Below are 26549 nucleotides of genomic sequence, written 5' to 3' on the forward strand. Positions count from 1 at the left end.
TTATATGTCCGTAAACTCCCCCTCTTATTCCTCTCTTTATCCTCAGTCTGCACATCTTTATCATTATGTTTGCCAGATCATGTAGATCATGTCTTAAAAAAAAAACATTTGCCAAAATCTGATGCACTCTTTCAACTCGCTTTCACACATAATTAATGAATGTTGTAATCAAGGAGTGAAAAAGAAGCACAAAAAAGCTCGACTCTGCATGCTATTCTTCACTGTATGCTCTTGTGGATCTACTGCAGCCAGCATATACACACACACACACACATGCAGACACACACATCCCAATGGGTATGATTGCTCGGACACCCAAATGTCAAGGCCACCCTCAGAGTTCAAAAACCATCACATTGTTTCTAAACCAGTCTTCAAATGAATCCTGATGCAATCAACCTTTTAGTCTCAATCCCAAACCTCCATTCTCTACGTGGGCCGATGTGGGCTCTGATGGGGCAGAGGACAGTGACGTCGGAGCACGGGGCTGAACACACATGCAAGCACATACACAAATATCCGCCTGTTCCGTGTCATCGCTCTGTTTGAATGGAGTGTTTATTGGCTCTCACTTGGTCCGCAGTAAACCCTCCCAAGAGAGTCCCTGCCCCCTTCAGGTCAAACTCATATCAGTGCTGTTTGATCTTAGGTCTGTACAAAAGAATCTACAAGACAGCACTGCTTGTGATAAGATATCAGGACACTTCACAGGTATGTTTGTTATGTTTAAAACAAAGATTCTCCAGAGCTGGGGCATACAATTGTGGCAGAGGAGGTACTTAAAACCAAACTCGGATGACTCAGTCTGAGTTTTATAGGACATCAGAACATCAGGGAGTCATAGAATACACAGACTAATAAGATGCCACACTGAATTTATATTGTGAAACAAACATCACTAGTGAAACCAGATGATATGATACTTTAGAAACATCACAAGTGAAGCCATATGATACTATACTTTAGATCTGCTGCTGCAAAGCGACAAGGCTCAGACAATTCTCTTGCTCAATATATTGTAAGATCTTCCCCAATCTTCCAAGAGTTTTTAAGTGTCTACTTAAGTGTGTGTGTGTGTGTGTGTGTGTTTGTTAGACAGAAGGAGAAAAACCAAAACAATCCACAAAAGTGTCTGCATGTGGGTGTACATAACAGTGTGTTTCTCATTAATGTATTTTTGTACCAGTGGGCCCCAGAATGATCTAATACAGAGGCAAAGCCCTCACTTTGTGGTCTTTCGCAAGCCTATATTTAACAGCAACAAAAGCCAAGACCCCAGACCACAGTTCCCTCCCATGCAATCTAACTCCATTTTACATCCACTAAAAGGCTCTACTTTTATCTCCAGTGATTCATCTGGGACACATATGAGGACCTTTCTGTGGAAAAAACAAGTACAAAAATATTGAAAGATATAAAATCACAATGATTTATATCCAATGCAAATTAAGCAGCCAAGCTCTTTTTCACGACAACCTGCAAACTAAAAATAGAAGCCAAACCACACAGCTCTGTGCATCAATTTAAGATATAGTGAACTACACTGTAATAGAAATGTAAAATAGAAAACATCTGACCTGAGAGTATCTCTTATACTCTAACAGGACATTTGTAATGCTACGATACAAGACAGCTCTTCTGTTTGATTCAACTCTTATCAAAAGGGTTTAGATGTCCCATATACAGTAACTATGCACTTAAAAATATTTGTTTTTCACTGTTTTTTACATCTATGAGCATTATTTTTGTGAAATTAAGGTTATAGATTTTTTTATGTATTCTACCTGATGCTCTAAAAATGATTGCTGCAAGACAAAAAAATATCAGAACACAATTACAAAATAGTGTATGTCTGTGTTAGTGAAAGGTTTGAAGTTTAATTTGTACCACATTAAGCATTATATTAATGCCATTTATTTTCTTAAAGGGGTGGTTCAGAATTTTGGACATAGGACCTCATTTCCAAGTTAGCCAGTGTGTTATTTATCAGTGGAGACAGTTTTCATCCAGTCCTTCCAGTTGCAGAGTTCGCTGGTGCTAGGCTAGCACAAGTCAACAGTATCTGCTAGCCTGCCACTAAAAACAGTCTTACACACTCCACAGTACACCCGAGGTAAATAAATTATAACGCCAGACTATCGATGTAAATGTCTGTTTCTAAATTTAAATAATGTTAGAAATAAAACTACCCTTGCATCTCAATGATCGCATTACATTTTGAGGGACTAGTTTCTCAGCAGCAGTGGAATTATACTTAGCTCCGGTTAGTAGTACTGCGCCAAAAAGTAAACAGAGAAGCGCACTCCAGTCGGGAAACCTAGTAGCTGCTGGCTTGGACATCAAGACACCGGCGGAGACCCTACTCAAGTGGCAAATGTGTAGTGATCATTTTAGACCAGACGACTTAGAAAAACCCCGCAATCTAAAGGACCACAAGCCACCATCCGTCTTTCTAGATGCACCAACAGCTACTGATGAACAGGTAATAACTTTCGGTAGGCTACTCTAGCTAATAAAGCTAGCCCCTTTCATAACGTTAGCCTAGCTGCTCCTGATAGATTGAGACTGACAACGTTAGTGGAACGTTACTGTTCAATGCATTGTGGAGAGTGACAACGTTAGTTAACGGTATAGCTATTGACAAAATCATACAACTATGGCATTAGGGGTCTAGCTCATCAATGGCTCAAAAGTTATCTCAATAACCGACAGCAGTTTGTTCAAATTAATGGTCAAAGATCTGAGTTAAAAGATATAATATGTGGAGTTCCATAAGGGTCTGTTTTAGGCCCATTACTTTTTATTTTGTTCATTAATGACCTTTGCGAAGTGTCAACGGTAGTACAGTTTTTGATGTTTGCCGATGATACCAACATTTTTTATTCTGGAGATAATCTGTTAGAAATTACAGAAATTATAAATTCAGAATTGGGAAAAATTAAGAAATGGTTTGACAAAAATAAATTATGTCTAAATTGGGAAAAAACAAAATATATGATTTTTGGTAATTGTAAAAAGAATGAAAATGTAAGAATAGCAATTGAAGGAACTGATATTGAAAGAGTTAATGAGATAACATTTTTAGGTGTTATTCTGGATGAGAAATTGAATTGGAAAGATCACATAGTTTATATTAAGAGTAAAGTTTGCAAAAGTATTGGGGTCTTGTGTAAAGTTAAAGATGTTTTAGATTATTCTACGTTGCTTATGTTGTACAATTCCTTAATACTCCCATATTTTGGATATTGCATAGAAATTTGGGGTAATACATACACTACTAATACAAAACCTCTGTTTTTGTTACAGAAAAAAACATTAAGGATTATCAATAAGACAGGCTACAGAGAACACACTAATAGTTTATTTATAAAATCTGGACTTTTAAAATTCAAAGATTTGGTTGATTGGAAGATTTTGATTTTTATGTGGAGAGCTAAGCAGAGAGTTTTGCCTATGGTTATACAAAATTGATTTACTCCTGTATCAGAGGAAGATGGCCATAGAAGGCAATATCATTTTAAAACTCTTTTCGCACGTACTACACAAAAACTGAAGTGTTTGTCCATTTATGGAGTTAAACTGTGGAATACCTTGGACCATGAACTGAAGTGCTGCAACAGTGTTTGTACAGTAAATTTAAGAATTTGTATAAGAAAAAAATACAGGAATGTTATAAGAACAATGATGATTAACACACTTAAAATGATGATAATGAAATGTAAAGATAGGTAGTACTGATAACTTTTGATGTTTTGGGTGAGGATTGGGGTTGATTCACTCATGAAACAGCTGTTTCTTTTTTTGTTTCTTTTTTTCTGTTGTGTTTTATTTAAGTGACAGGCACTATAAGATATTTCTTCTTCCTGTTCCTTTTTTTTCTCTAGATGAATTGTAGATGAGTTCTGGCTGAAATAAACATGACATGACTAACTAACTAACTAAAAAAAAATGACTAACTAGCTATACTCTTGGTAGATACCTGGCTGGGCTAACTGCTAACTTTAGGTAATTGTTGACAGAAACGTCATGTAAGCTTGGACAGTTTACATGCAAATTGCGAGCCCACGTGCTTTCATGTACCGGTAACGTTATGTGAGTAAACTTGCGTGATTGTCATGTAAACCGGCTTTCTCGGTAGCCTAGGTAATATCACACCACCGCTGCTGTAGCCTATGCTACAAACTACAGGGAACAAAGTATAACTATTGCAATGCAATGCAAGGGTAGTTTTAATTCTAACATTATTCTATCAACAGACATTTACATCGGTAGTCTGGCGTTATAATTTATTTGCCTCGGGTGTACTGTGGAGTGTGTAAGACTGCTTTTAATGACAGGCTAGCAGATACTGTTGACTTGCGCTAGCCTAGCACCAGCGAACTCTGCAACTGGAAGGACTGGATGAAAAGTGTTGAAAACTGTCTCCACTGATAAATAACACACTGGCTAACTTGGAAATGAGCATGTCCAAAATTCTGAACCACCCCTTTAAACTTGTAAATCTTTATGATGGACATACAAAGCAAATTCTATACATAAATGCTTTGCCACTGGAATGCTTTGAAGTTGCAGGTTTGTATTTATAACAACTATTTTGTGTGTGTGTGTGTGTGTGTGTGTGTGTGTGTGAGACTGACTGCATAGGGATTCAGATCTTTGACCTTTCAGAAACAGGTCAGTCACTCTGACAGCTATGCCATACTGCCACGTGTCATGACTCAAACGTGTGCCCTATATGCTCCCAGACACTGGTAATGCCTACGCTTGTGTTGGATATTAGAGCAGCAAACACTGTACTGTGGGTTTCTGAGCTCTGTTGTTGCTGGCTCATTCCCGCAGCTTGAGGTTAACCTCAGAGATACAATAACGGCTACGTTCACAATCTCTCTTCTCTAAAGCCACATTTCCCATAACCTCACACTAACCTCCCATGGTAACCAACTGCATATCTATCTAGGCCTGAGGAAATTGGGATTCAATTACAGTGTGTACGTGCTCACAGAAGCATGAGCAAAGAAGAAGTATCACAATGCGTCTTGATTTAGATACTGATTTCAGCTACACTTAATGAGTGAATTTGAGCATGTTAGTCACTTTTAAGTTTGGACTACATGACTTGAATTTATTGCTTTTTCCAACCGCTCTCAAACAGTAAAGGCCAAATTACGAGGGTTATTTTATTTCATTTTTTTTAGTGCAACTGCTGGCGCCTTTGTGTTTGCCTACCCAGTCAAGGATTTGGCTCTATTTGATGTGTTTCTTGGTGCTTTGGTAGAGCCTAGGCTCCATGGCCTTAGGTCTTTCCAATAACCTGAGGGTAGTGCAGGTATGTGTAGTGTTTGTATGTGTGTTTGTGTTTCCGATCTGATGTGGCATCTCAAGGGATGCGACAGCTCCTGGTGTCTGTGAAGTGAGGCTAGGCTAGTCCAGTTTGGAAGTTGTTTACACCCTGAAATGTAATAAATCACAACAAAAAAGGAAAGAAGGAAGATGAACTGACACAGAGGGTGATACGATTTGACAGCTTTCAAGTGGCTTCATTGTTTGTGTGATTATGTCTTCTGTTCATAAAAAACAAAGAAATGTAGAACTCTCAACTGAGTCTTTCATTGACTTTTCAGCACAGTATTTGTTCACTAGCCTGTGTAAATCAGGACAACCTATAGGTTATCCATAAATGCAAAGAACAGAGCCAACGGAATATAGAAGTTCCTCTCGCATTGGTCAAAAACTATGGGCTGAGGAGGAAAGAGCCCTACAGCCTCAAAGGATTTCTCCCACAAACACATATGAATGTTACATGTGTAACATTCATATGTGTTTGTGTAATAATACTTGATACTACATAATAATACAATAATAATAATAATAATACAAGTTATAGACATAACTTGAATAGACATGTGTCTATTCAAGTATTTAAATAAAATGATCAAGCAAGAAACACTAAAAACTCTACCAGTTCCCTGATCCCACAAGAAAATACACACAATCTAGAAAGAAAATTGGCGCTTTATGATCACTTTGGATGAACCCTGTTAATGCATTAACAGATAATAATTCTTTCTTTTTCCCTATTATTATTATTGTTTTTATTTTATTTTATGATAAGCCAAACCAGTAGTTCATGACTCCAGTAAACACTTAAAGGAAGAGAAAATAAAAGGGTGGTCTCCATTGCAGGGGCTGACATGTATCCCAGATGAGTAATGCTGTGCTAATGCAGACCAGATGTACACGTATGTGTTTTGCTACAGCATGGTTTTGCTACAGCAAAGCCATTTTTTGGATGGTGGATTTGCCTGCTGTGTAATCCAATCCAAAGCACACCGAGATGGGACAACTGTTTCACTTTTGCTGGGAGTTCAATTGTTACTATTTCTATTTACACACGGGCTGCCCATTGATTTTATTATTCTCCACTGACAGCAGCGGAGCGGCCCCACGACATTGGATTCCCAGATCGGAGTTCTCGGAAACCCTGCTGAAGCAGACTTCCTGTGCCGACGCCAAGGGAAACAAGGAGCCGACTCCAAGCTGGACTGGACATTGGTATTCTTTACCCCTGTTGAAGAACATTGGACAATCCACGCTTTTTAAATCATTGTCTCCTTTTTAGAAGAGGGAATCGTCACGCTTGTTTCAAACAGACAGTAGGCCTAACAAAATACTATTTTTATATATTTATACGTGTCCTTCTCTCTGTGCTGGTGTGGCTGGGAATCCGAATCTAAAATAACTTAATATTAACAGACTTCCAATTTGTTATACTTACAAGCATAAAGTAATGAAAAACATATTTAAAAACAAGCTGGAATCTGACTTTTAGTCCAGAATCTGAAAGTTATTCATGAAGTGTTGCTACAAATATCGACAGAAAGCGAATAAACAAGAGCTACTGTGCGTTCAGAGAAAGATGGAGCCATTACTGGTTGGTGAGGAGGACAGCCAAGCAGTGATATAGATTTGCTTACTTCACACCTCACTAATTTAACAGACAGTACATGTTCTTATTCTATCCCACTGACCAAAGCAGAGTGATCAGCATCTGTGATGTTGAGAATGAAAATCCCCAATGTAAAGCTAGCCAGGAAACAACAACAAAACTGATTTCAGATGCAGACATTATATAGATATGAGCAGTGTTACAGTAAGTGAAATATTGCATGTGCAATTTGGAAGAATGTTAGTTTAAGGTACAATATATGAGTTACCTGTTTGTTAGAGAGAAGAAAGCCCTTATTTGAGGCACTGAGTTGAGTGTTAGAAATGGGGTCAGTTTGGGTTGAGGATTGGAAGGTTGCACTATCACAAGATAAGTGGTCTCAAATGCACTCACCTTAGGGTTGGGTGCAGTCAGTTGGGAGAGCTCAAGTCAATGCTCTGTCCTCACATACGTGATGTTATATGATAATTAAAAAACGTCTCTAGACATGTATTTCTGGAAATTCAGAGAAATATCCTGTGTTAAAGCTTCCTGGCCACCCGTAATCAAATTGGACACGATTTGAAAGGTTGGTGGGCAAACAGGGTTAAAATTCAAATAATTAAGAATTATTTTTTTTTTAAATTGCTGAAAAAACCAAGCAGTGTGTAGCTCCCAACGTAGAGCTGAAGATCTTTGCCCGAACCCGACGGAACCCGACGGAACTCGACGGAACTCGACGGGTTCGGTCTTAATTTCTATCATTTTACATGGGCTCTGGCCGGGCTCGGGCTTGCGCTCCGGGTTGCGCGGTAAATGAGCAGTCAGGTGATGCGTTTCGATTAGCGCGAAAATGGATGCTGAGGAGGTGAAACGGAGGCTGGCCTCTGGCGATTACATTTTGGTTGCACCGGCAAAGAAAGCAAAGTCTGAGGTGTGGAAAACTTTTGACCATGTGCATAATGAGAATAATGAGCCAGTGGGTGTGTGCGTGCGTACATTTGAATAATGTCAGGATGTAAACGGGTTCAGGCTTTTAAAAAGCTGTCAAGCAAAATGTACTTGTCGGGCTCGAGCCAAATTCTGTCGAGCTCGGGCCTGGTCGGGACTAACTTTTAAGGCCCGATTACAGCTCTATCCCAATGTAGCACTTGGTTCAGCCAACCATAGAAATGCAATGGCTCAGTCCAGCACAAAGTCATTTAGCTGGGATTCATGTGTAGAAAGTCTTATACCATCAGTTGCGTAGCGGCTGCGTGGATTTTTCTATGTCTTTGCTCACCAGAAACGGGTCTGACGCGGCGCTGCTGCTGCTGCTAGCCTTGTCTGTACACATGTTTCCCATTGATTTACTGCACTCAAGCAGTAATATACTTCATGTTAAACATAAATATATACTGATTTGATTACAGCAAAGACAACGTCGGCAGTATTGACGGCAAAATAGGCTACAGAATATTTCGTTCTGTATTGACAGGTGCAATATTTGAAAATCGATAATTATTTTTTATTTTTTTTTAAATTACATTTATATCTGCATTTATGTAAAAACCTAGAGACTTTCAAACATCAACATGTCATTTATTAATATGTATTTGTGTCAAAATGACAAACATCTTTTCCTATTCTATTTTGCCTGGAAACGCTTCCAACACGCTTGCGTGTCATGTGAAAAATAGGCGTTAGTTCTATTTCTAGCATGCATGTCTTTTTGGCGCGGCTCGAGCCACGCCTGAGACGTGCGTGTCACGCAGGCAGTGTGCAAGCTCTAACCTGTTAACATGGGAGCCGAAATAAAAACGGACACGCCACGTAAAATGTAACTACACGTCGCAGCGATGTGGCTTGGTAGCGTTGCATTTCCCCTGACTCATTTCCTGGTTCTCCTTCTCCATAAACAACATGAAATCAAGGAGTGGGTTAACTTTTCCTGCTAAAGATTTCCTACCTTGGTCAGAAAACACAAGGGAGACACTTTGTTTCTCTCACTATGACTCTAGAGTCGGTACTCGCTCCGAAGTCGAATCGCCATCACTCTCGCACTTCTCCCTCGCTCTATCACCCACTCCCCACACACACACATGCCAGCTCGACGCACAGACCAGCGCAAAAGTATAAACATCAGGCCACTTACGTAGGCTATGGCGAAAGCTCTGTGTGAAGCCTCCGCAGAACCATAAAACAGGCTTAAAGGAGGAAAATTTGTTAAGAGTCACAGTTTGGATAACGGTCAAACTAAAACTAAAAGGATATAGTGTTATTGCCAATGACAAATAGTCAAATCTCTATTTGTTGAACAGTTACTGCACAGCATTGGACTATCCAAATAAAATGTTACCCAAGTTATATTTGATGGGAGAATTTTTTTTAATCACCATTTCTTTTTTATTTCATTGTTTTGCTCTCCAGATCACTGTGAATATGTGTTCGACATAACTTACAAGGTAATAATGACCAAATACCAACAACAGCATATCACAAGTAAGCCTGTAATAGATTTGGTTCACCTACAAGTGGTGATAGTGGGAGTACAAACTATTTCAATGTTAGTTAAAATAGAGTCAAATGAATAGGGCTCAGTATTTCAGAAAATGAAGTGAAGTAGACTGAGAAGTTCTGGTGGAAAACTGTTGTTACATCATCTGGATGTAAGAAAGCCATGTAGAAAACACAACAAAGAACCAGAAGTCCAATTCAAAAAATAGAAACAAGGGAAATAGATTTGTTTGGAACACTAATGCATAAACTCTTCCTAGAAATGAAAAATGATGCCCCGGACAGAGCAGAGCAGCCAGATCCCCAGAGTGAGGAAGATTCACATGGCTCCATGTGGAGTTTTAAGGTGTGGTAACTGATGTACTAAAGCCGTTTTCCGACTGGAGGGATTTTTGCAGTTCCTAGAACCCTTTTTTCTCGTGTTCCGACTGGACCAATTTGGGGATTATTAAGTTCCTGTAACTCTTTCAGCTCCTACTTCAGGGCAGGGTCTTTCCCTTTTCCCTTTTCTGCATCTTTTTAATATTGTATTAAAGGGGTGATAGAATGCAAAACCGATTTTACCTTGTCATAGTTGAATAACGACAGTTTGGAGGGTAAATAGGACATACATAGAAGCTCAAAATCCCATTGATACCCCTATCCTCTGAAAATCTCACATTTTGAAACTGCTGCTGAAAATGGGCGAATCTCAACAAAGCTAGATGATGACGTCATGATCTCAACTCCTAGTCTTTGTCACGCCCCGACATTTGCATAGGCTACACCACTGACCTGAGGTCAGCTTAGTCTTCTGAATTTAGCTAGGTCATGCAGATCTCCAGAGGTCCGCTATTTAATTACTAAATTCACATCTGAGACTTTTTTATGCGAGAACTCAAGTATGTAGAGGTCAAATATGGGCTGTTTTACAAAAATTGATGGCTAATTGCAAATTTTGTCCGACTGTGTGTCGCAGTTCAGCAGGAGCTCAGCAGGCTACGTGATAGCGGCCGGTGTTGCCTCGCCGCCCGGCGTGTCCTACTTCATAGACTCGCTGTGAGCTAGCTGGATCTCCGTCACGAAAGGAAGCCCGTGGCGCTCCATACCCGCGCAAAGTCACCAGTTCTGGGTTACTGGACTACAAAATGCCGAGGCCCTGATGGAGCTACAGGGCCTGCAGCTAGCCGCGATCTTTACCCATAGGATTGAAGGGACAGTAGCAGCTAACGAAACCCCTAATGTTCACAAAAATGCATTAAATTGAAATCGGACACCATTGTTAGCTTTATAAGACCTTGGGGTAGATGTTACATCATAGGTGTGATTGGCAAAGGACAAAAAAGCAGGAAAATATACGGCGCACCCATGACGCTGCGACAGCCCCCTCCCCCCCTCATTTTTAAAAAAAAATAAACCATTAAATGGCACTTTCTGGAGAGTTTTGTGCAAAGAAAAGGAGAAATTGAGTCTTACATGATATGTAGGTATTAGGGCATTTAGCATTTACATTACTGTTAATCAGTCATCACTTGATTACACATTGCATTACCTTGTTATAATATAAATAATAATAGTGCCACATGAAGAGACAGTGCAGCATATGACAGTAGCAACAGCTGAGAAGATTTGGGTCTGTGGTGACCAGGTCCACCTCACACAAACTTCCTTCTTCTATTCTCTCTCCTTACTACCACACCCACACCCACACCAGCCCACATTACCACGCCCATGCAGCCCCACCCACGGACATTTACGGATTTTTAAACATGTAATGTAACTGGCAAACAATGCTTTCTACTTTCTACACGTTTATAACAAATTTTTATTTATGCCGTTTGTATGCTGTTACTGTCATTCTCTACAGTATGTAGGTATGTAGTATGTATGTTGTCACTGTCTGTTCAATTGTCCGTGTTTCTCTCTGTTGACACTGTACATATTAAGTTATAACTCTAACTCTGCAATTTAAATGTTTTTTATGGCTGTCTGTGATTATACTTCAGGGTTTTTCCTTGCTCAGACTTTGTCTTTGCGGGAACACACAAAGCAGGGGGGGGAGGGGGTCTGGGGGTCCTCCCCCAGGAAATTCTGAGGGTAAATGACTTCAATTCCTGCATTCTGATACATTTTTAGGCACCAATTTATGGTAAAAATGTCAATATTTATTGCAAGGAAATCACAAAATTCTGGTGGCAGGTAACAATTCAAAATACAAAATATAATGGAATATTATTATATTCAGTAGTCCAGTAAGGAGGCTTTCACATCCGGGACATGGGCCGGATACAACAACACTTGACCCTGAAGTCCAGTTGTTTGTAGGATTGACTTAGGCTACTTAATCAGTGATGTTGAATATAGCCTAGAGTGTAACGGACCACCACAGTTCATACATACATGTGAACCGCAGATTAATTGCGATTAATCTACATAGTGTAAAACTACTACGTGAATGGGGCACAGCAGAAAGACAGAGCAGAGCGACGCTGCTTGTTCAGGGTTTTCATGTGTACTCCTATAGGCCTACACTTTGCATCAGGCGTTAAAACCATCTGTACCGAATTAGACTACTATTTAACGCGAGACGTTTTTAACCGCTAATAAAACTGTCTCAATTTAATACTGATGCCGTCAGACGGCCGCGCGGACAGACAGCAGTCGGAGCTCTGCGCCCGTCAGCAGCAGCTTCTCACTGTACAGCTGGTCCCCCAGAGCAGCATGATCACCGGGAGGGTCCAGCCTGAACCCTGCAAACAGAGATCCCGTTTGAAGGTGACATGATTGATTTTGACAGAACGTCTCAATTTAAGTAACCTCTGATCGGGTCGTAGCAAATTAAGTAGCTACACCAGGGGTGGCGAACCTGTGGCTCTTGAGCCGTATGCGGCTCTTTGCCTGCTCTTTTGAGGCTCTTACTGTGTGGCTGGGGGCTGTGTTATTGGTGGATTTTTTTTTTATTTTTTTTTTATAAACTTTTTGAAACATTTCAGATAAGTGCAAAAAAAAATGGTATGCACTTGCCAATACATTTGCCAATTATTTTAAAATAAAAAATAATGCAGCAGACTTTTTAGGACAAATTCTGCAACCCGAGGAAAAAAAATCTGCCACAGATCACCTTCCTCATTAACCCTTTCACTGCTGAATCAGATTGTTTGAAAGCCCCTCTAGTGACAAACGAGTGAAAGAGTCGCTTCGAGTGGCACAACCGAGTTCTAGCAAGACCTGAAAAGGATTGTGGATAACAAAGACTGTCAGATTTTCCACTGAGTCAATCTAAGTAAGAAAAAAAACTATGAAAACTGCTATGTATTGTGACTGTCATCAGACCTGGAAGTCACTGTTGCTGTTGTAGTGTGGACGTGCATGTGTTGTGTGGCTTTTTGCTATGCTGCAGGGTTTTTTGTGGCTCTTTATGCTGAACTGGTTGGCCACCCATGAGCTACACTAAGTTTAAGATTAGGTGTTGGTCATTCTCAACACCTTTCTACCCCCCCCCCCCACACTTATCAACTCTGGACTCTGTGCTGCTGCCAGCCTGTGTAACGTACGTTACTCACCATCGATCGACTGTTAGCCTCAGCTGGCTAACGTTAGCTGTCAACCTCCCGACTAGCTAGTGATCTAGCTTCTGTTAGCTTCGAACAACTGACGGCTCGCCCAGCACATCTTTTCGCTGTAGAGCTCTTTTAGCCATGTTTCCCGGCTCAACACTAAGTTAGTGTGGGCCACTACCTTTCTGCACTGCCGAAAATGGTGCTCCTAAAATATTCCTCACTGCAACTTCTCAACGTCATCTGCTACGTCGCTTCAGCTTGCATTGCCAACATAAAATAAAAATATTGTCCCGTTGTCGGCTTCAGCTAAGAAGATAGTTCGCCCCCACACGTCCAAAATTCTTATTCAAATAACCTTCCGCAACGATTGCAGGCTCTTTGGTGGAGCTCTGCTTTGAATGAAGTGACCAGCAGTGACCGGTCATTATGTTTACCAATACCCCCGACCTGTGCCTTGCGACACCCCCCCAAAAGAAAAAAGGAAAAAAAAGCGGATTTGCATGATTTACGAGAGCTTCATTTTCAGGTCAGAAAAGCCGGATTTCCGGAATTATCCGGAAGAATCACACCCCTGTATATAAGTGGCGTGACAAAATTCAAACTGTAAATATACATTTATTATGCCGAAAGTGAAGCTAACTAGCTGCTACCTGTACACATAGGATTGAAGGGACAGTAGCAGCTAACGAAATCCCTAATGTTCACAAAAATGCATTAAATTGAAATCGGACACCATTGTTAGCTTTATAAGACCTTGGGGTAGACGTTATATAAGTGGCGTGACGAAATTCAAACTGTAAATATACGTTTATTATGCCGAAAGTGAAGCTAACTAGCTGCTACCTGTACACATAGGATTGAAGGGACAGTAGCAGCTAACGAAATCCCTAATGTTCACAAAATTGCATTAAATTAAAATCGGACACCATTGTTAGCTTTATAAGACCTTGGGGTAGATGTTATATAAGTGGCGTGACGAAATTCAAACTGTAAATATAGCTACTCTAGTTATGCCGGCTATGCCAGCCAGCTGCCGAGCCCGAGAAACGGTGACTTTCACTGGGTATGGAGGTTCAGGTTGCCGCTTTCTTGTCAGACTGGAGCTCTTAGCTAAAGTCCGACACGTCTTACCAAATTTACAATTAGCCATCAATTTTCGTAAAACGGCCCATATTTGAGCTTTATATAGTTGATTTCTCACTCGGCAAAAAAGTCTCAGAAGTGAATTTAATAACGAAATAGCCCGACAAACAACGTATAACTTTGCAGTGTCTGACATATGAGACCTGCTGTCTCTTCTCCAATGTGTTTCTATGGGGTTCGCTCAAACCAATCAGCGCGCAGCTCATCTAAATATTCATGAGCATACCATATTTGGAAGAAAAGCTCTTGTTCCAAATAGAGCCATATTCACAGGGTAGTTAAGGGCCTAATAAAATAGCATTCGGGCAATTTTCAGCCCAACCAATGTTACATACCCTATTAGGAGACCTTAAGGAACAGTGTAAAATACCCTATATAATCATTCTATCACCCCTTTAACTTCACTGTTCTACTTTTGTAAAGATAAAGTCTTAAGTTTATCTTTGCACTCTAAAGTTTGCTGTGTTGTGTTTTACTTTGATATAAATAAAATATTTAATAGAAAAGTGGGTCTCTACAGTTATTTGTACATGCACACATGAAGGTAGGCCTACCTGCTTGATTAAAAAGAGCAGCAGCAGCAGGTTACATGGCTGTGGTATCATAACAATATATTGTGGTGGTTAGATGGCTGTGTTATAATAACAAAATGTATTTTGTGTTCACACAGCCATCTAATCACACCTGTTGACATTCTTGTGAAATGTTTTTGTTATCATCACAAAAGGTCTACACTGGCATTCAGACAACATCCTATGGCCACTTGGCCAGTGCGAATGCAAATGGAAAACCGGTTTTGGGGGAGAGTAGTTAGTAGAACTGTTTAGAAGTGGACTGTTCCTATAACTACGTTCCTGTAACTACTTGGTCGGAAAGAGGCTTAAGAGACATAATCATTACTTCTGTTTGCAGTGACTTAATAGGTGGGAATGTATGTAGTTTAGGACCTAATTTATTAAGTAAGCTAAGGCAAATCAATTCAAAGCAAATTTCCAATTTAAATACCTGAGGCACAAACATAGTCAACAGTCTCAAAGCAACAGACACCAAAGAGGAGAGAGTAAAGTGCGATTCCCAAATGTACCAGCCACCACCCAACACGCCACCAGAGGCCACAAGAGAATAACTGATAATTAAGACTCATTAAAATTAATAAACATTCAAAATGGTTTACATATTAACAACAAATATTTGCAGTGATCTTTCCTAGCGCCCTACTATTATTAAATATAATTAGGTGTGACAAACAAATGCTAAAAGTCTTGCCTGTGTGTTCAAGTTAGCAGTTGGCACTCTTTACAAATGTAACTGTATTAGTGCAGCACTAATACAAACTTTTTTTGTTTAAAGAGTTTGTGTCTCTGATTACACCATTGTCCTGATTCAAAGTTTAATGAGTTTTTACATGGTGCCTCCAGCTAAAACCTTGAAAAAAACAAAATAGTACTAAAATGGTTGTAAGAGAAGGGCTGATATCAGAATATAGATGACAGAGACTTGTAATGGAGTACAGCATGTACTGAAGACATAAAAGATCGCCGGCAGAATTTTCCGCAGATTTTAAATGCATAAAAAAATACAAATAATAGTAACTAAGAATGTTAAACCATGAACACAGACAACAAAATGCTACAGCCTATGTTAAGAAATGTCTTTTGGCAGAAATTGTTAATGTGTTTTCATTTGTTCTAAGAGCAGACATGGCATTCCTAAACTGAAAAGACTAGCACAGCTCAGGAGCTCACATACTGTGGTAGCTGCCACCTAGTATGCAGCACTGTTTTAAATAAGCGTTGCCTTCTAACCATGTGTTGCTATAATAAAAATGAAAAACATAGCTTCAGGTTAGAGTAACTACAAACCCCTGGAAATCTTTCGCATGTGCATCTTGAACTGAATGATTTTGATTTGCAGCATATCATCCATGGCAAGAGCCTAAACAGTAGATGTTTAGCTCCTGGAGCAGGCAAATAGATTCTTGGAAACACAAGAAAAAGGAGGGGAATAGTGTACTGCTTATTCCTTGCTTTGGGGCAAATAACATTGGCAGTAAGAGAAATGCAGGAAGGGACTCTTAGGGTTTACAAGGGTTTATTTGCTGCTGAGATGTCAAACTGTGTGCTGTAAAATATTGCTTGGCGATCTTCCCTGGTTAACCCATGTTCAAAGAACTGAAATGGACTCTCCCATTTCTAGTGAAAATGTATCTGTGATGGCTCTTGGCTAGAAAATCTTCCAAAACTGCTTTAAAAAAATGACTTCCTGGCAACGATTGTACAGACCTCGTTTGAAACTTTAAATTGGGAGCCGAGAGAAAGATGAACTACTGCTTGGCTTTACATTTTTGCCTGCATAATTAATTTGAGATTTATTGGTGTACTCAAAAAAAGTTTCTAAAACAGACTTACAGTAATGTGGGCCTGTCATTACTGCACAGATAAACGGTGTGTATTTGTTTTCTACATCCATAGTGCTTCAGAGGAGAAGGTTTCACCACAAATTACTGACTCACCTGGAGACAGAGATAGAGAGAAAAGCAGAGAGAATGAGACAAAAAAACAATAGTTAACTCAATGCATAATGTGTAATAGTACAACTATAATACATGACAGAACTATATTCTAACATTGCAAATTACTGTGTGCACAATACTGTATGTTCACATTTACATTCACACACAGCAGTAAGGTCTTCTTCCCTTCATAATGGAGAGTAAACAGTGAAGGAGGAAAACTATTCGTCTTTTCCTGCAGAGTGACTGATAGAGATTAGAGGGGGTAGAGTGTGTTCATTAGGAAAGAGAGTATGCATGTATGTATATTTCTGTATATGCATTTCCAAGGACATGTGCAAGAGTGGGAAGATGGGATGAGATCATGGCATTTTGTGAAATGTTGCGAGATGCCTTTCAGTGTCAGTCATCATTGGCAGTTCCAAATAACTGTATGAAGGAGACTCTGTTTTTTGCTTTTTTTCTTTGCCTTTATTTGCAGCTATTGATAACAGATTGTGCAACATATACAGTAAATGAGTCTAATAAATCCATTAATGACATTTCTTGAAAGCCTGGTTCCACATGCTATTTAAATGGCTTATGTGTATGTGGGAGAAAAACGTTTGTAGACAAGGGAGAAAAAGGTAAGCATGGACAGAGAGTGAGAGAGGAGGGGTAATGAGCCCTGGTTTGAAGTCAAAAGCAAAGTAGAGGCTCATCTACTCCAATCAAACGATAGCAAAACCAATGAGGCACAAAGAGGGAGCCTTAAGGTGCCTCACTATAGCTTTTGTGCCAACCGTGAACTTGCACATTAGCTCGGGTCATTGACATAAAACCTAACATTAGAAAGTCAAACTCAGCTCACTGAACAAAGTGATCTTTAGCAGGTGAAAAAATAGTTATTTTTCTTCAGTAAACACATTAGTGCCTCGGTGAATTGACTTTACGTCATCAAGAGAAAACACCCAGTCACAGCTCGCCCTGCTGGTGCTGCTGCTGTGCAACAAACTCAGCTCTACCTTCTGCAGGAAGCTGAGCAGTCTGTACGGAGGAGCACAACCTGACGTGTGTAGCTGCACTGACATGGATAAAGACACATTAATGTGTTAATGGATACTTTACCCATCAAGACGCATCTGGAGCAAGTTCTGACAAGGTGAAAGTTTGTGTGTGTGTGTGTGTGTGTGTGTGTGTGTGTGTGTGTGTGTGTGTGTACTGTATGTGTGGGCGTGTGTGTTCGAGCAAGCTCAGCTCTAATGTCCCACCACATGTGACGCTGTACTGCAAGCGAGCCGCAAGTGAGAAAAAAATCTTTGCTAATGGAGCAGCATATGTGCAGGTCAGGTTAAGGATCCATAAATCTTAAATATTAAAAAAAGTAGGACCACTACCCTATCAGCTGTATGATCCTCATTCATTCAGGCAAAGTACATGATGTGATAAATATTATTTATAGAACATAACACACACACACACACAAAAATTAAACTGACTTAGGACAGTACACGGAACTCAGACAACTAAGTACATTGCTGTTGTCAAACACGCTCACAGTCTCACCCACTCAAGAAAGACCAAAATATCTGAAGTCATGTTTTAGTCTAAGCACAACCTCAGAGCAGCCTTGTGACTGCTTGTAAATCCCCCAGATCATTATGGCAAACAGCGTAGAGGAAGAAAAAAGTGTGTGCGTGCGTGTGTGTGTGCTTGCGTGCGTGCGTGATAAGAGGAAGAAAGAAAAACTGCTACCAAATGTGTTTTCATTGTTGTTATAACGACTTGTGTATTATCACCACTCATGCTTAGGAGTTTGCACCTGTTTTCCTATTTTCTTCTTTAAGAATATTTTAGTGTAATACTGGTGTGAGACCAGGTAGGACACAGTGCATTAGAGTTTGGTTAAAGATACTAATTAAGTAGACATGGTCTGCAGACTTATTTGTCTTGGCCTCATAAATGTACAAGAGAAGGAGTAAAGACCAATGACAGTTCAGAGACTGGTTGTCAAGTCAAGTGTATAAACAGTTCATGATAAAGTGTGAGGGAAAGAGAGCAATATTTTATTGTACACCTTATTTCAAAGGACTACTTGAAATTAATCTCACTGAATGACAATGAAATTGTGTGCCAGGCTATTTTTCTCACCCCCTTCCTCCCATGTGTAGCTGTCAAAAGCAGAGTGGAAGTAAAAGTGCTAAAGAGATTGCAACATATCAAGGGACACCACACACTGCAACATGACTTGTTAGAAGAATAAAACTTTTCCTGAGGCCTTTTTGGTGGCCCATCATTCTGGAATGCCACATGGTACGTGTCCATTGGATTGGGTCCGGCCAGGGATCTTTATTGCACACAATTCCCATCTCTCTCTCTCTCTTTTCTCTGTCTCTCTCCCCACATTCCTCCTCTACATTGCCAAGCCGGTCTATAAAGGCAAAATGGAAAAAAGAAAAGAAGAAAAAAAAACTACTATATACTATAAAATAGAAATAGCCTTAAAAAGCATAAAACTGTACGAGTTTGAGATCTTTTTAGAGAAATGTAAACTACCAATCTCTTATATTAACACTGAAAAAGCTTCTGGTGAAAATACTAAGTGTTATCACTGACAGAAGATAAGGAGTGTTGCAGTGCTACAGTGATGTGAAAGTCTGGTGATAATTGTAATAATTATAACCCTGTTGTTTGTTGCTATATTTTGTGGTATGTCTCAGAAGGAGGTGTATAAGGAAAAACTATTATTGCTAAAAGTATTTGGCGTTCAATACAATACTACTGTTGGCACAGATAACTGTGCATTTAAAAAAATATCAAAATATACATTAATTTAAAACACTATCAGTTACAAGACCATGCCGTCAAACCATTCCAAGTGTTACGGGCAGCTGAGGTGGTCATTATTCTATCCTGAATTCTATTTTAATGGGCATCAGCAATGCTTTTGCTTTTTCTTAAGGACTCCATAAGTCCAATGCTGTAACAGACATTGCTGTGGTATTCAGGTGTTATTCTATTCAGCAATCTAAATGTAAGGTCTACAGAAGGGGCCTCAGGTATTCATCAAATGACATTTATTCATTTGACTATTTTCTGTTTCTGTCATATTTCTTTATGCTACATTTAAAGTAGTAACAAGTACTTTTCAGTGAAAGACTTGACTGTCAAGATAATCAAATAGGCCTTCAAAATAGGCTTGTCTTTCTAAACTAGCTCAATAGAGGAAAACGGATGGTTTGATGATAATTGTATTCTTGGTTTAGAAAAAGCCCCAGCAATAAATCAAAAATGATTAAATAATTGAAAGAGTAACTTAACACTAGGGTGAAAGGCAGTGTGTTACTGCCCACTGTGGTTGAAAGTTGCAAGCATGTTTTACTTCTGACCACACCCAGCAACACTGATGAATAAAGTGAGAAATCTGACTTGTTGCACCTGTAATCACGCCCAACAGTGATGTGTTTGTTGAACACCTGTACATCACTGTGGTAAGGTGAGAAGTTATGGTATAGTGGTATACCACAAGTCAGCAAAACAAGATTTTCAGATCAAGTTACTCTTTACTGAAAAAAACTTTTAAAAAGTAGAATTACACGATTATCTAATAATCTGGTTTGTTGAGAGACTCATTTTAGACTTATTGTTGAGATATCATCAGCTTTGCCAAAATCTTATTTTTCTTTAAAAACTGACAAAAAACTGTGCTTTGCGCATTGTGGTCTGGCATAGCTCAATAAGCCTTTTCTTCCTTCTGGTGCCATGTACTTGTAAAGTAGGTTGTGCAATGTATTAATTTAAATGACGGTTTTGAGAGTTTTGAGAGCTAGAGAATCCTGCCAAAAAACAATCCCTGCTGCCAGACTCAAATGATTCTCAATGGAAGTTTCATTCTTGTAGTAAAAATAGACCTTGTTTAACTTAGACTGGCTACTGTATGTGGAGGTGAGAGCCAACTAGTGAAGGCCAGATTTGATCCAACAAGGAATCAAATGAAAAACATCTCTCCAAACCCAAAGATTAAAGGTTTGCTATTCTCAAACTCATGTCCTGACAGTACAGGACATTAGAGTATGGCCTTAAAGACTTATGACTGGTATTGTATTATCAAAAGCAGCATTAATAGAGTAAAAATGTAACAAAGCAGTACATGAGCCATGCCAAATGTATGAATTGAGATCAAAATGTCTTGTAATGCAAGTAAAATTTAGAACTCAGCAAAGAAATAGTGGAGTCATTGTTATCCACCCTGCTATATCAACAGATATGCTGAATTTTAATGGCCAATCTCAATAATGGGACATCTTACCTATTGCACATTTAAGGTAATTGGCAGCTTTCTATATGATCTTAATTACAAATGGATGTTATATGTTCTTGGCTGTGTTTGCTAGTATAGTACAAAGTATAATTCTTTACTTGATGTGGCAAAATCCCAACATCTATAGAGCAGAACTTGATTAAAGACTTTCTGACCATTAGTGGTTGTTCAAATGATCGATATTGGAAAAAGTAAATATATAGCCTGCATATTCTCATAACGCACCAGTTGCCCCTGGGGACATCCAGCATAAAGTAATGGTTTACACAGTCCCAAAACCAACATGGTTCAAATGTGTCTAATTTAATAAATCAATCAATATCAAAATGATACATGTAGATGTTTGTGGAACTTTAATTTCAACTGGAAAATAGTCATTTCTCAATCAGCGTCTGCAAACACCTGTTGGGAATTTGTAGGTGTACAGATCTAATTATTGGCAAATTATCAAAGATGTTTTATCAATATTAATAAAAAAAAAAACAATCAAAACGGGGCACCACCCTGGACCTTCAGGGGCCAATAAACGAACTGTGAAACAGTCTCATTAGGTGGTATTCCCTTTAAGGGCGTTTTCACACATGAAAGTCCGAACCAAGGTCCGGACCAAGGTTCATGTTTTTGTTACGTTGTATACATTTGATCTGGTAAGTTTTGGTTTCACACTGCAGTTATGCAAGCGCACTAAAGATCTATACATGACAAAACTACGTCCTGCCGTCATCACATACATGAGCTGCGTCTCCAGATACTTATAATTGATTGGTTTGTAGACAGGCTTCCCCGTCCTCTCGTCTCCTCTCTCTGTGTCGGAGTTTTTTCAGCTGACTGCTGCTCTCCCCTACTGCCGTGGCTCTGAGTGCCGTTTGGCCACGTGTTCTTTTGTACAAGATCAGTTTATGCACATTTGTTTGGATCCAACACACCACCATACTGTATGTTTACCCATGTGCACATACAGTATACTGGGTAAAGTGCCCAGCAATATGTTGCACTGTGTCTAAAAGTCTTGGTTAATTTAGATCTCACTGTCTGTGGAAGCAGCCTGAAAACCTCGGCTTTACTCCAATTAACTCTGTCAGCAGTCAAAGACTAAACTCTGTCAATTTCCACACTTTGTAGTTCACTGATTGTTTCTCTGCTCCTTACCACAAAAGCTTCACCCTTTTTGCTCTGACACACAAACACTGCAAAATAACTGAAACCTTGTTTGAAGTCAAAAGAAAAATGGGACAGCACAGGAAATGTTTTGCTTTCTTTCAGTTAATTTTTCTTGTGAAATGTTCTGCTAATAACGGCAAAGAGATCTACAGCATGTGTAAATACAAAATACTCAAAAGCTACACAAAGACAGTCTGGAGCCTTGACATGCAGTCACTCACAAAAGTTCCCCCTCACCTTATTTTCTTGTCTTTTTTGTTGCAGTAAAATTGTGTTTATTCACATCTTATTCCATTGTACTCTATTAGACTTAAGAGAATATTAAAATTCAAGGTAAAAAGGAAAAAGCATTTAAATGGTAAATGTATGCAATACAATTCCTTCCCCCACGTGGGCTAAATCTATTTTTTGGCTTTTGGTTTGACTTGCAGAGGTTTTAAACCCCTGTGGTATTTTCCAGTGCCTTTGGGATTTGTATCTTATTATCCGAGTGTGTTGTGCAAAGAAAAACAGGAAGTTACATATCATAAATCATAGGAATTCTGGGGTCACGCTGAGCAGACGGGAACTCAAATGTCACATACATGGGTCGGATTAAGGCTAAAACCCTCCAAAAAATGAAAAACAACACTTACTCTCCCATGCATCTTGAAACCGACCTTTCCGAGTCATCATTAAGGCAATTATTGTTTGCTTTACACACAGCTTTTATACATACTGTATCCTTTTTATGATGCTGTAATTTTTCATATGAACTATGCAAAGCAGCAGAGCAGGTGGGGAGGCAGCACAGTCAATCAAAACATATGGCAGGTGCAGCCTGTATTTACATTTAAGCTGAAATGAGAAAAAAAAAAACATCATCTTTATTGGCTGGATGCATCTGATACCAGAACAGGTTTTGCTGCAAGTGTTTCCAGCCTTTACAGCTGTACAGAGACCGCTTTGCTATGAATGAGGGGAAGAGCAAAGGCAGGTGGGAGGAGATCACATGGCACTTTTTCAGTAAAGCTGTGTGGAAGGTTACATGCATGTGTCATAATGTTCAAACCCTGTGAGAACAACTTTTCACAACTGTGAACACACTGTGCAGACTTCATTTGCACCTGGATGACTCTGGCTGGCATCCAAATGCAATTTAAGGCCGACTGCATCCAGAGGTGATGTGGCCAACACGATCACAATCACATTACAGTGCATGTTGTGGGCATTTACAGTTCACCTTGCATTAATGTTCTTCACCCAGGTCCAAATACAGATCATATTATCAGGAGTAAACCTCTACTTCGGCCTGCTGAGCCTTCCTGGTCTGTTATAGTTACACTAAGCATCTTTTCAACCTTGAGGCATACTGTTGATTCTGCTTAGTTGAACACGTTTGAGTACAAGGCTCAAATCTGCACCACCTTACTTAAGTGCATATTCCAGTTGCAGTACAGTAATAATCACTTGTCCTATGTTCTCCTTTTGAGAAAAACAATTAGAACCCAAAAGGGGAGACATTTATATTTGATATTTTTTTTCATGTTGGCCCCAGTTTGAATTAATTTGTCAGGGTTCTGTCTACATAGGTGGAGACCCAGCAACTCAAAGCAGTAAAGTCAGCATTCTATCATAGGCAGAGTAGAAGGTGACACTGTGCCAGACAGCAGACTGCTACACAACACAAGAGCCATGGATATTTAACTACAACCACATTAGTTTCTTGCTAAAGTCTCCTTCTTATCTAACTTACAAACATGAACACAGGTCTTTTCCTGCACCTCAGTTTGTTGAGCAACCATACAAACATTCGCTGGGAAAAAGTGCACTGCTAACATTAGCTTTCAGGATACATAGCTAACTACCTGATTAGCTGCAACACATTAAAATGCATATAACTTTACCTGCAAATGTTACTTTGGTCTTTATAAATGCTGGTGTGGTGCTTACTCCGAAATTACACTAACAACACGCTATCTGCCCATGACTTGACATGTAGGCTGCAGTGCAAGTTTGTTTACTGTCTCTCATTCCCCTGCTCAGTCTGCCAGCTGCTGTCAATCAAACATGGACACGCCCCTCCACCTGGCTGAGACCAAAAGGAGTAATAGACCTTTCTTTCTTCCTTTTAATAATAAAAAACTGTAAACAATACTAAATGTACAGTACTGTTAACAGTTTACATTATTTTGTACTATAAAAAGGGATGACTGTGGACTTTTATTTTGCATATACTTGACTTTGCCATACACAACTACACAAAAGTCACTGTTCTTACTGGTCTGTTATGTCTCACAGTGTCAATACTCCTTTTTTGACTCCATCTCCTTCTGGTCCCTTTTGTTCCCTTGAAACTCAGATGATTACATGTGGCCTCTTCAATAACATCACAAGAGGCCAGGTGTGAATTTTTTGTTGTTGTCTAGAAGTCACCCTACTGTGTGTGTGTGTGTGTGTATGTGTATGTGTATGTGTATGTGTGTGTGTGTGTGTGTGTGTGTGTGTGTGTGTGTGAGACAGAGAGGGCCAATGGAAAATGAGCAAGGGTAGAAGATATGTTGCTGTACTCAGAAGAGTGAGGTGACAGCAGGTTGCTAAAGAATTGATGAATAGTGAGGGGACATGCTTCACCTAAGACATTTCCTGCTGTGATACATGTCCTCCATGATCACTTCCTGTCATCAATATCATTACATCCTGCTGAGGTGAGTTGACAAAGGTAGCTGGTCTGCATCCGTACTACCCTGTACTGTGCCAAGACTCAGTGTGCAAGGATCTGAAAGAGGGCAATGTGTGTTTGTGAAGGGCATGAGAGGATTTTATGAGGATGGTGCAGTGAGTTATTCATTTCGAAATGCTCTTCTCCTTGTTTATAATCCAATTGTAAATGCTTTGCTTGCATCTTAGCTCAACTCTCTTGTTGTTTATGCCATTAACTGAGTATCCGTAAGTCCATTTGCTATTTTAAAATGTGCCCTACGAACAAAATTAACTTGAGATAATTAAGTTCATCTATCTTGACTATCCACTTGAAGACTGCAACTCTTCATAATAAAAAAGACAAAACAAAGCAAGCTGCAACAAACATGCAGAAAATCAACAGAAAAATAAAACACTATTAATACTGTTAACACTGAAAAGTAAAAACAATGGAAAGCAAAAACACTTACAGGTGGTATGCTTATTGACCACTTCTCTTGAAAAAGCAACTGTTGTATAAACCTCCCTACAATCTGTCAAAAAATCATATCAGCAGGTGCTCTGTGATGGAGAAAATCATATTTCAGTGGTTGAGTGAAGGGGAGTTATTCCAATACCACACCGCTGTCCTGTCAAATCGACACTCGCCAATAACAAGAACCTGCTGGCTGAAAACCAATGAATCAAACCTGGATCTAATACTTCAGACACAAACTTAATCACAGCTAAAGAACAGAGCCTATTGAGGATCCTCAGTGGCTATAGCATGTGTAAAGAATTGATATTTGTGGCAGAGGTTCAGACTCCAAGACTTGCATCTTATAGTAACGACAGCTCTGGGAGAAGTGATAAAACATAAGAAATAACAAGAGCATAGATTGAAAAGGTGAGAGAAGAGGATTTTACATCATACCAGAGTGTTACTTGATGAAAATAAAGGCAACATTAAGCTGGTGAACATGTCACACAAGACTCAAAATAAAAAAATATTATTTTTATATTTACTTAATGCATTTGTATAGAGACAAGTATATGGGCATAACTCAAGAAAAGTTTGTTTCATTTTGATTTAGTGACTTAAAATTAGATTTGTCCATGCAACAGTTCTCTTCAAACTTCACTTTTCTCACAGCAGAATACATGACGAAAAAAAACCCTCAGAGACTGTGAACCTTTGGATCTACCTACAATACTAGCCTGCGCATTCATGCAAATTTTGTCCATTGTTTGCAGTAGTTGTTGTGCTGCCAGCTTGTGAGTGCCCTGTAAAAACAAAGTGACCACACTAATCTTATATATTGCTGCAGTGCTTGTACAAGAAACCATTTTTTTTATTATTATGACAAAACAACCAAGCTTAACAAAAAGCAGGGTAAAGAGACAGGAGGTCTGGTTTTCTTGTAACTCTCATTTGCACTGTTTACAAGTCGTGACAATGACAATGCATTACAAACAGCAACCCACGTCCACCCCTACCAGGACTCTTAAGATCATTTAAACGGTGGACAATTCAGGTAAGAATTTTAATCCTGGTAAATCCAAATAGTGGATACCCAAAGTGTATATATTCTATATCTACCTGCCTCTTACAGTATTCAGTAACCATTGAAACAGAGAGATTTGAAAGAAGAAAGGCAGGTGAAAGAGGAAGGCTGAACTCTTGTACAGTGCAGATGGATGGACGGACAGACAGATCAAATTATTCTAATACATGATTCACACAGTATGTATTTAACAACACTAACACTGCCTTAGCATCGCATGAAAACTTTAAATTCGTTATTTGGGAAT

General features: G+C 39.3%; 1 protein-coding gene across 4 annotated transcripts in view; it reads right to left on the reverse strand.

The window, feature by feature from the left end:
- Window positions 1-26549, reverse strand: part of cadm2a (cell adhesion molecule 2a) — a 230508-nt gene that overhangs the window by 148838 nt on the left and 55121 nt on the right. The window contains exons 1-2 of one of the 4 annotated variants that reach the window (XM_036008601.1): window positions 16567-16621; window positions 13050-13051 (exon numbers count right to left, since the gene is read on the reverse strand). The exons of the other annotated variants lie outside the window; for them this stretch is intronic. The gene's annotated coding sequence lies outside the window, so the exon portion shown is untranslated. Of the gene's footprint in view, window positions 1-13049; window positions 13052-16566; window positions 16622-26549 lie in introns of those variants that run through there. 4 annotated transcript variants of the gene reach the window in all.

Source organism: Sander lucioperca, chromosome 13 (assembly GCF_008315115.2).
Source record: "Sander lucioperca isolate FBNREF2018 chromosome 13, SLUC_FBN_1.2, whole genome shotgun sequence".
NCBI lineage: Eukaryota > Metazoa > Chordata > Actinopteri > Perciformes > Percidae > Sander > Sander lucioperca.